Here is a 10,424-nt window from a genome sequence, read left to right on the forward strand (position 1 = left end):
AACTCAATTCTGACCTTATCTATAGCAGACAGCCATAAGGTACTAAGGGTTAGGAATTCAGTCTTGCAAGAACGGCCTGATCCCCTCCATTCAGACTGTTAACTATACTTCTGACAAGCTAGCTACTGCCCAGAATGTCCAAGACCTTCTCCAAGTTCCATTACTTTGCTAGAAGAGCTCACAAAAATCAGAGAAGCATTTAACTTACCAGACTTACCAAAGGAAATAACTTGGCAAATATAGAAGATATGGTACTTAGGAAAAGACAGGGGTCCTCTAGAAAATGTATGTTCCCCCGAGCACTGCCACTTTCCCCACACCCTTGTGTACTAATCAACCTAGAAGCTCTGTGAATATCTGTAACCTTGTATAAAACATCTGTAAACTTTTATGGAGGTTTCTATTATATAGCTTAACTGATTAAGTCTTTGACCATAGGTGACTGAAATCAACCTCCAACCCCTCTCTCTTGCCTAGAGGTTAGGGGGTGGAACTAGGAGCTCCAACCTTCTGGAGGAGGAGGAAGAAGAGGAGATCATCTAAATCATGTTTCCCAAAGTAGGTGATACCACTTCCTGTGGTTCCAGCACCCCACAGGGAGTGGTATCACCTACTTTGGGAAACATAATCTAGATGATCTCCTCCTCCTCCTCCCCCTGACCTCCAGGCAAGGGAGAGGGGTTGGAGGTTGATTTCAGGTGGTGATCTAGGTTGGTGGTGGGAGGAAGTTTTTATTAAAAGCAGGTTGATTTACAAGGGGGCAGTGAGTGATTATTTTTCTAAAAAGAGGGCTCTAGGTCAAGTAAGATTGGGAACCTCTGATTTAAATGGCATAGTTGATGCATCAGAGAGATAATACAGCAGGTACAGTGTTTGCCTTGAACTTGGCGAACTCGGGTTCGATCCCCAGCATCCTATGTGATCCCCTGAGCACTGCCAGGAGAAATTCCTGAGTGCAGAGACAGGAGTAACCCCTGAGCATCACCAGATGTGACTCAAAAGGCAAAAAAAAAAAAAAAAAGTGGGCACTGGTGGAGGGATGGATGTTTGATCATTGTGTAAAATTTGTGTAAAAGCACAAAAATTTGTAAGTCTACAACTGTATCTCATATGTCTCACTAATAAAAAATAAAAATTAAAAAAAAAGACAAAAAAAAAGCATAGTTGATTCCATTTCAAAACATTAGAATACCCACAACACCATAGCAGAGAAACGGTAAAATTAAGGATGGATGGATTCATGGCTCAAGTAACAGAGCACATATCTTTCATATGCAAGACTCTGGACTAGATTTCCAACAATGAATGTCAGCCCCCCCACCATTTCTGAGGAAGGTCTATACCTCCACTCCCATCCCCATACATTAGATGGTGTGATTCCCAACATTTTTTTTCAACCTGCTTTAAAAAAGCAGTTTTTTTAAAATGTTTTTTATATTTTAAATTTTTGGTTTGGAGCCACACATGCTCAGCCAGACATGCTCAGAGGCTACCCCCAAACTCAGGGTTTGTTAGAGGCAGAACTGAGGATAGGAAGTAGAAATTATGTGACATCAGGGATCAACCCTTGGCTTCATGTATGCAGAGCATATGCTTAGCCCACTGAACTATTTCTCTGGTTCTCTACCCCTAAAACTTTTCTTTTATGGTGCTGGGGCTCAAAACCAGGCCCTCTAAAATCACAATGCCAATCCTAAATAACAACCATTAAGAAGACAACTGTCACAGTGCAGTTTGGAAAAATCTAAGGAAAATGAGTTTATTTTTCTCACATGCTGATTATTATCTAGTTCTTACTCTGGATAACCTGGCAGGCTACCAAAAGTATCCTGCCCACAGAGCAGAGTCTGGCAAACTCCCCGTGGCATATTCAATATGCCAAAACCAGTAACAATGATGGTTCTCATTCTCCTGACCCTGAAAGAGCCTGTGGCACGTTTTAAAATCTCAGGGCTAGGACGAAGGAGACATTACTGGGGCCTGCTAGAGGCAATCGATGAACAACAGGATGACAGTGATACAGTGATTATAAGGAAGACTACAGACTCACTCAAATCTATTTTCACTTGGGCTTCACACTTTATTGACTATGCAGTTTAAACAGCCAGATGTCCTTGAAGCTAAATTTTCACTAGGAACTAAGTATGGCATTGCCCAATGATTCTTGAACACCAGTCCTTAGATGAAAATACAATGAAAACAACTAGCCTTGCAGACATACCTAGATAAGATAGAAGGCCGAAAGTAACCTGTAATGATGGTTCTGCCCAGGGAAATAAAATTTCTGCCAATTATGGTGGCAATAGCTTTCTGAGTCAACATCATAGTCCATGGGGGCAGTACCAACCTTAGCAGGCTGTTCTGCAATTCTGTTCTGGGATTTATTCCCAGAAGCTCAGTCTAATCTGTTCTTTCAGCCCACTCAAAATTTCCCTTTCTTTCAGTATATCCCATTTGATATAACAAGTTAGAGCAATACTCTTCTTAAGAATTCTTGAATACATTAAGTAAAAAGTAAGTAGTGATATACAAAATGAGTAGGGTTATATATACAGATATAGATATGACCTGGAGAGACTAATAACTGATAAGTCTGAGAACTAATGGTCAAATTACAAGAAACATAATAGTTAAGAACAAATCTTGGATATTGAATAGAAAAAAAAGGGTTAGCAAAGCTAAAAAACATTCAAAATGAAAACTCTCTCCTATGCATTTAAATAATAAAGATGATAAATAGAGAAAGAATTTAGCAAACATCTTTTTATCAGGGCTGGAGAGATAGTACAGCAGGTAGGGCACGTGCCTTGCATGCAGTTGACCCGAGTTTGATCCCTAACACAACATTCCTGAGCACTGCCAGGAGTGATTCCTGAGTACAGTGCCAGGAGTAAGCCCTGAGAAATACTTGGTGTGACCCCTACCCCCAAATTCATTCCATTTCCTTTCTGAAAAATGTAACTAGGGACAGTATGCTCCTCTGGTCCTCCAAAGCCCCTCCAAAATTAGATCCCAATCACTCTAGTCTGCTAATATATCATAATTTTAATCGGTATAATTTTTTATTAATTTATTCTCTCAATCCTAAAATAAAATGGAAATGGAAAGGTCGAATTACAGCTGAATCTCACAAAGACAATGTTGATGAGAAACAGTCCTGTTCTTGATGTTCCATTCACTCACAATGGAACGACCATCACCGAATGCAACAGTTATATGTACCTAAGTTGAGAAATCAACACGATGAATGACCTGGCACCTGAGTTGCGCAGGAGGAAAAGAGTGGCTTGGAACGCCTTCAAGAGTCTCGAAGAAATAACTAAGAGGACGAAGAACCTCCAGCTCCGAGCACATCTCTTCGATTCCACTGTTCTTCCTGCATTGACATATGCCTCAGAGACCTGGGCCCTACGAAAACAGGATGAGAACGCTATTCGGGTCTCTCAAAGAGGAATTGACAGAGCTATGCTTGGCGTATCACGCTTCACTCAAATGAGAAAGAATCCGGAGTTCTGACCTCTGTCAACACTCAAGAATCAGGGACGCTGTCTCGTTTGCCAAGGTGCCAAAAATCAGATAGGCTGGACACGTAATAAGATTTAGAGACAACCGCTGGACTAGAGCCATTACCGACTGGATTCCATGGGACGTCAAAAGATCGCGTGGCCACCCACCTACGAGATGGTCAGACTTCTTCGTCAAGACCCTGAACGATCAGTTTGAGCTCTTTGTGTTCCTAAAACGAGCAGATGCCATTGGGCTACGCTAGCACACAACAGGGATGAATGGAGACGTTACTGGCGCCCGCTCAAGCAAATCAATGAGTAACGAGATATCAAGTGATCAAGTGATCAATCCTAAAATAAAGTTCCAATTCAAGACCTAGGAAGCTTTCTTGGCCAGTCGCAACTGCTGCCTCTGAGTTCATGGAACACTTATTTCACACTCTTCAAACACAAACTGAAACCTAAACTAAATTCTAAGCTTAAAGAGACCAGGCACTGTGTTCTTCATTCCTTTCTATTCTAAACACCCAGCATAATAAATACCACTCACACATGTGCTGCTAAGAACACAATCCCCTTGTACTGGTACTTTAAGAGCATACAGTAGAAGTTTGCAGAAGGTTAAAAAAAAGCCAATTAAATTGACCTTGAAAGTGTACAAAGGAACTTTTCAGTGAAGTAGTGATAACAAAATTCTCTAGCCACTTACTAATGACTAGAATATAATCTTAAAAATGCAATGCTATTTTGATGTTCTGTGGACATTTATAAAATCTAGACAGTACAGCCATTAATAGACACCAAAGCTATCTAAAGGATCCATCCTTGTTTATAAGAGCTTGGTGGTGATCAAAGTATGCAGTACATGACTGTCTATGTTAAAAGGGTTTGGGCTTATACATATATACAAACTTGTCCAAACTAAGGGGAATGATATACATAAAGTTTTTTGTATTTTACTGTATGTATATTCTACGCAAAAAAAAAAAACCAAGTATATTGTTTATGGCAGACCTGCTGGAAATATCTAGGAGGAAAATTTATTTTGAAATACAATAAAAATGTAAGATTGAAAAAGGGTAAGAGGAAGGGTAAGATAAAAGGGCAGATAAGCAAATATAGGAAAATATGAATGACAAAGTCTAAGTGCTGGTTATTTAAGAAATCAATGTACAATTACTCCTGACAGTGCTTGAGGATTATATGAGATGCCAGGGATCAAACCCGGGACTGCCACGTGCAAGGCAAGCACGCTAGCCACTGACTATAGCTCTGGCCCTGGATTGTCCCTCCTCTATCTTTAGTTTTAGGCTGCCTGTACAGACTAGTTCTGGACATGAGCACTTGCTCTTGCCTCAAACAAAATACTTACTCTACTAAGCTCCATTCACTCTAGGACAACTCAAATCTGTCCTGTGAACCCTTAATCTAATATCTCTTTAATCTAAACTTCAAATAAGACCTCTGACCAATCTGGCCAAACAATTAGTTCATCCTGTGGATCCAATTCTGGTCTTTCAGACCCATGGTCCTCTAAACAGAGGTCCCCAAACTGGGAACAGAACTGGCATACACTGCCCTTTTCAAAATACTCAGCACCCCCCCCCAGCTAGAAACCTACCACAAGCAAACAGAGAGTGCCCCCTAATTACACCATGGCTATTATCACTCCCACATGGTTCCAGTGATCAGCTATTGCCCACTCTGGGACACACTGCATGACAAAGGAAAGTTAAAACTAAGGTCCAGAGTCCTTTATAGCAAAGATAATTCACCTGTGTATCACAGTTAAAGGCTGCATAACTGGCATAGAAGTACACAAAAAATGATTGTTGTGTAAATAAAATCTGTGTCTGATAATAATAACCGCATTTACATAGTGCTGAGTTCTAAGTTAAAGTCTACATGTGCTGAAAGTAGGAAAGGTTCATGATAGGATTCAAATTGTACATTAAGAAAGGGGAAAATATGGAGATTCTCCAAGGCAGAAGTCAGGAACTGAAATAGACTGTAAAACTATTTTAAGAAATGTTATAATCTATATTCTGTGGCCAAAGAGATCATACTGGGATTATGGAGCTCGCCTTGCATACCATCAACCTATGTTCAATCTCTGGTATCACATATGGTCTGAGCACTGATAGAAGAGATCCCTGAGCACAAAGTCAGGAGTAAACCCTGAGCACAGGTTACTTTGTTTTCCTTTTTGGGTGTGGCCCAAAAACCAAAACAAAGAAAGAAAACAGAAACATATATTTTAACCATTAATGTTTCACTGGATATAACAGTATGGTCTAAGCAGAAACTAAAAGAAAAAAGATAAATCATAGAAAGATAGGATGAACAGGAATTCAATTTCCCAGTGACCTAAATACATTTGGAGTTAATCGGTTCTTTTTTTGTTTTTGTTGCTGCTACAGGACTACAGATTATGCCCCTGCTGAATTTTTCCTTTGTCACACATGACCTAACAAGGCAAGCATTCATTATACCATAGTAGCTTCCCTCACATATCTGGTTCTAAACAGCTCCAAATTCTGGATGATACACAATAAATGATGTCTCTAACGCTTAGTATGTTTCCTCCCTAACAAATATTAAAAACAAGATTGTTTATTAGAATATCAAAACTCCAGATCAAGCTGATTGAACATAATTTTAAATTTAAAAAACAAAGTAGAACATTTGTGTAAAAATTTGAATTCTGTGGAACCTTAAAAGTGAGTCAAGAAACATATTTCTAAGAATTTCTAAAATAATATTCACTCTGATATTTTCTTTCATGTCAAAAATATGCTGTATCATCAAAGGCAGGTTGATTTTGTCCCTTCCAATACTGTAACTAAATGACAGTGGATAGGGTGCGTGCCTTGCATGTGCTAACTAGGGTTTGATCCCAGCCATTCATATGGTCCTCTGAGACTACCAGCAGTAATCCCTAAATGCAAAGCCAGGAATAAACCCTAAGCATTTCGAGGTGAGGTCCTCAAAAACAAACAAAAGCCTACCTTACTTCACACACACACACACACAAAAGTAAGCTACTTCCTAAACCAAACCAAAACTGCAAGGTATAGATGAAAAAAAGTATAAACTGTAAAACTGAGATACCAAAGTACGTATGGCTTGTTAATAATTATACAACTATACACGTAAACTGGCTATTGTTTTAATCTGTGTTGTTCAGTCACTCAATTACATCAGAACAAACAAGTCATACATTATTCTCCAAGTAGTAACTCATTTTTCATAAGGAAAAATAAAACTTATACAACTGCTGAAAAGGTAAAAAAGGCACTGCCAAGAAGGCACTACTTTATTATCATTTTTCTGTCAATCACAGTTTGACTTTCATCCCTTCCCACTTACACTGCTACACTTTACAGATTTATAGTAAAGTCTCAGGCAAGTAAAAGACTACTAGGATATATGTGTCTTTCAATCTTACCAGTATTATCTTTTGAATACTGCTCCTTCTCTTTTAAAAGCATATTAACAAGCCCAAAAGCAACAGTTTCACGTTAATTTGGTAATCTATCAAACCCGAGGCTCCAAAGGTTCAAATTTTGTCTAGATTCTTCATTCAGCATTGTCACCATGTAATTTCTAATTTATTTTGAAATAAAAAGCAAAACTCTTGGCAGGGAGTCAATGGATTAGACAGTATGCTTCAGAGGAAATACCAATAATAGTATTGTAAATCACAGGACATCACCAAATTAAATTTTTTTTTAAAAAATCATGCTTTGGAGCCAGAGTGATAGGACAGCAGTTACAGCGTTTGCCTTGCAAAGCAGCTGAGCGATGCGACTGATCAGGGTTGGGTCCCTGGCACCCCAAATGGTCCCAGAGCCCAGGCGGGGGTGATGTCTGATACTGGTGTGATGGGGTTGAGATCTGAGGTCGGGTAAACCATCCACATGGAATTTGATCATGGCTGATTGTAAAGTTATGAATAACTGTAAATTACAGTACCTCAATTAAAAAAATATTTTTAAAAAATGCTTCAAAGTATATGAGACCCCAGTTTGGCGGCAGTGGGAAGGAAGAGAATGAAACTTGGTAGAAAAAAAAAAACATACCAAGCACCAGTAGTGCATACAATGTTGTTATATTTTCTCAGTATAATGAAGATAAAAAGGGATTTTAAGGAAAGCCTTGCTCTGAGAACTTTCAGTCAAATCCAACAATCATTAAAGAGGGCAAAGTTTGGCTTTCATTTTATAGAGCACAGCATAACTTCCACCTGCTGGTTGATATAAAATCCAGGGAGAATGCCTTATCACCTTTGAAGTCCAAATCCGAGAAGGAAGTAGTAACCAAAAACAAACCAAAAAAGAAAAAAAAAAACTTACAGGTCAAGGTCAGTGAGGAAGGAGGACTCCCATCCAAGCTACCCTATGAAGATACTACAGTGTACAAGCCTCTACATTTCCAACTACTTTCAAATACGGTTTAAATACTGTGAATATTCGTTATTGCAAAGGAGGAGAGAAATGAGAAACATTATATTTCATTGATATGATGGAATAATAACGCGATCTCGTGAAATCTTTGGGGGGAGGGAAATACCCATAGAAAAGACACTTCTTAAAAACTCTAATTTCAGGGCCAAAATGATAGTGCAGCGGGTAGGAGCGTCTGCCTTGCAGGCGGTCGGCCATACTGGGTTCGATCCCCACATCATCATCCCATTCGGTTCCAGGAGCACCGCCAGAAGTGATCCCTTGAGCACTGCACCAGGAGTCAGCCTTGAGCATTGCTGGGTGTGCCCCCTGCTGCCAGCTCCACTTCGCCAAAATATATACCGAATTTATTCCAAGCCACTACAATAAAAATAAATTAAAAAAAAATCCATCTAAGGTCTGCCCTCCATCTTCCCGGTCATTCTCCAAGAAAGATGTGAACAAAACGATGAAAAACAAGAGGAAAGCCCAAACGAATGAGCTGCCAATGAACCCGGAGGTAGTGGGAGTTGTGAGTGTGAGTGTGTGTGTGTGTGTGTGCGCGCGCGCACGTACGTGTGTCTCCATCAAAGCAAACAGCTTAGCTTCCCCGAAAGGCATTCCTATTACGCACCCTTGCACCCTTGCCCCCGCCGCCCCATCTCAGTCCCCTTCCTTCCAGTGGATAGGCAGGTCTCCCCCCGATCAAACGCGCCCCAGATCCAACGGCAGTTAGGAATGAACTTAAAGGGGGGGGGGGGTGGTTAAAAAAAAAAAAGTTGACAACTATTACTCGAAAATCGTGAAGCGCTGAGACCCGACAACTTTCGGTTCCGAGGTCCGCGGCGACCGCCTGCCAACCAGCCGAGCGCGAGGCGGGCACGCCTCAACTTCCTCCGGTCTCACCCCCCCACCCCACCCCCGCTTCGGGCTCGGCCGCCGGGCCCTCCTGTGCACCCAGGTCCCCGCCGCCGCCGCCGCCGCCGGGGTCTGCGGTGACGTCACAGCCGCCTCCTGGGCGCCCCTGACGTCATGGGCACGCGGCCCCCCCGCTGCCGCTCTGTGACTTCATCGCGGTCCCGGTTGTGTGTGTGCGCGAGGGCGGGAGGGAAGGGGGGACAACTGCAGTCGCCACTGCGCCAGCCTCCCCCCCAAAACACACACACACTGGGACACACACACACACACACACACGCACACACAAGCACACCGCGGCCAGCGCCGCCCTCGCGCCGCCGTCCTGCCCCAGTGCCTGAGGGGGCACGGGCGCCAGCTCACCTGCACGGTCGCGGGGAAGGGCAGGTCGCTGGCGGACGCGGGGCAGGCACGATTCGGACCCGCCGACCCCCTTCCCCCGCTAGCTCCCGCCATCCCCCTACACACACACACACACCCGCAGACTTCAAGCAGCCGCGGGAGGTCGCGGAGGTGGGAGAGCCGCTCCGGTGCCTCCTCACGGCCTATCCTTGAGCGCCTCCACTTCAGCCCGGCGCGCGGAGCCGGCGCCCGCCGCGAGGCGCCCTCTCCTGAGGGGGCCCGCGCGCCCGGCCGAGGCTGCCCCCACCCCCACCCCCGGCCCGGGGAGGCGGGCACGGGCCGCGGGGGTCCGGGGGCGCGCCGCGAGCCGGCCCGGAGCCGCGGACGGACGGCGTCCCCGCCCCCACCCGCCGCCCGGCTACCCCGGGAGCGCAGGCGGGCGGCGGGAGGGGGCGGGGAGCGGCCACGGTGGCCGCCGCCGCCGCCGCCGGACCACGACCGCGCCGTCCTCGCGCCGCGGCCCACGCCCAGACCCCGACCCACCTGCGCTCCTGCCCCGCTCGGGGCCTGGCCCGGCGCTGCACACCCCGATGCGGCGGCGGCGGCGGCGGGAGGCCTGGCTCGTTCCCCAGCGTTGAGGCGGACCGAGCGCCCAGCGCGGCGCGGCGGAGTCCAACGCTCGCCCCGAAACCCATTTGTTTGGCTAAAACGGCGTGACGTCACCGGGCGGCCCAATCGACGGTTGGCCAGGGGCGGGGCCGCGGGAACCTGGTGGGTGGAGGCTCGCAGCGCCCCCTGCCGATCGCGCGGTGGCACTTCGGTCGCTGGGGACGGGAAGCGCGAAGGGGAATTGACCCGGAGAAGTTGGGGAGAAGCGGCCGGCTGCGAGGCCGCGAGGTGCTGGAGAAGGAACGCTCAGGCATGACCTGGAGAAGCAGCACTGGACCCTAAGGCTAGCCAGAATGGTCGTCAGGCCCCGCGTGCTCCATCGGTGGAGCACTCACCAGTGCACCTGGAGCTATAAACGGTATTAGGTTACTGTCCTGTCCTATAGACAGGGGTCCTGTTTGGGTTCTTTTGTCAAAGGAAAGATTTAATAGAGTCCTCTACGAATGCCAGGATTGTTAGTCTATTGGAGTTTTATTCTGTAAATCACTGCAGGAATATCTGCTAACATAGATATATGTATCTATATGTGATAGTGGCAGTCTCACTG

At 44.9% G+C, this 10,424-nt stretch overlaps 1 protein-coding gene across 5 annotated transcripts in view; it reads right to left on the reverse strand.

The window, feature by feature from the left end:
* FBXO34 (F-box protein 34) overlaps positions 1-9,877 on the reverse strand; it is a 66,161-nt gene extending 56,284 nt beyond the window's left edge. For 2 of the 5 annotated variants that reach the window (XM_056133585.1, XM_056133586.1), the window contains exon 1: positions 9,752-9,833. The gene's annotated coding sequence lies outside the window, so the exon portion shown is untranslated. Of the gene's footprint in view, positions 1-9,352; positions 9,409-9,751 lie in introns of those variants that run through there. The other 3 variants (XM_056133583.1, XM_056133587.1, XM_056133584.1) reach the window with 3 other exon arrangements.
* Positions 9,878-10,424: the final 547 nt, after the last annotated feature.

This window comes from Sorex fumeus, unplaced genomic scaffold (assembly GCF_029834395.1).
Source record: "Sorex fumeus unplaced genomic scaffold, SorFum_2.1 ptg000098l, whole genome shotgun sequence".
Lineage (NCBI taxonomy): Eukaryota > Metazoa > Chordata > Mammalia > Eulipotyphla > Soricidae > Sorex > Sorex fumeus.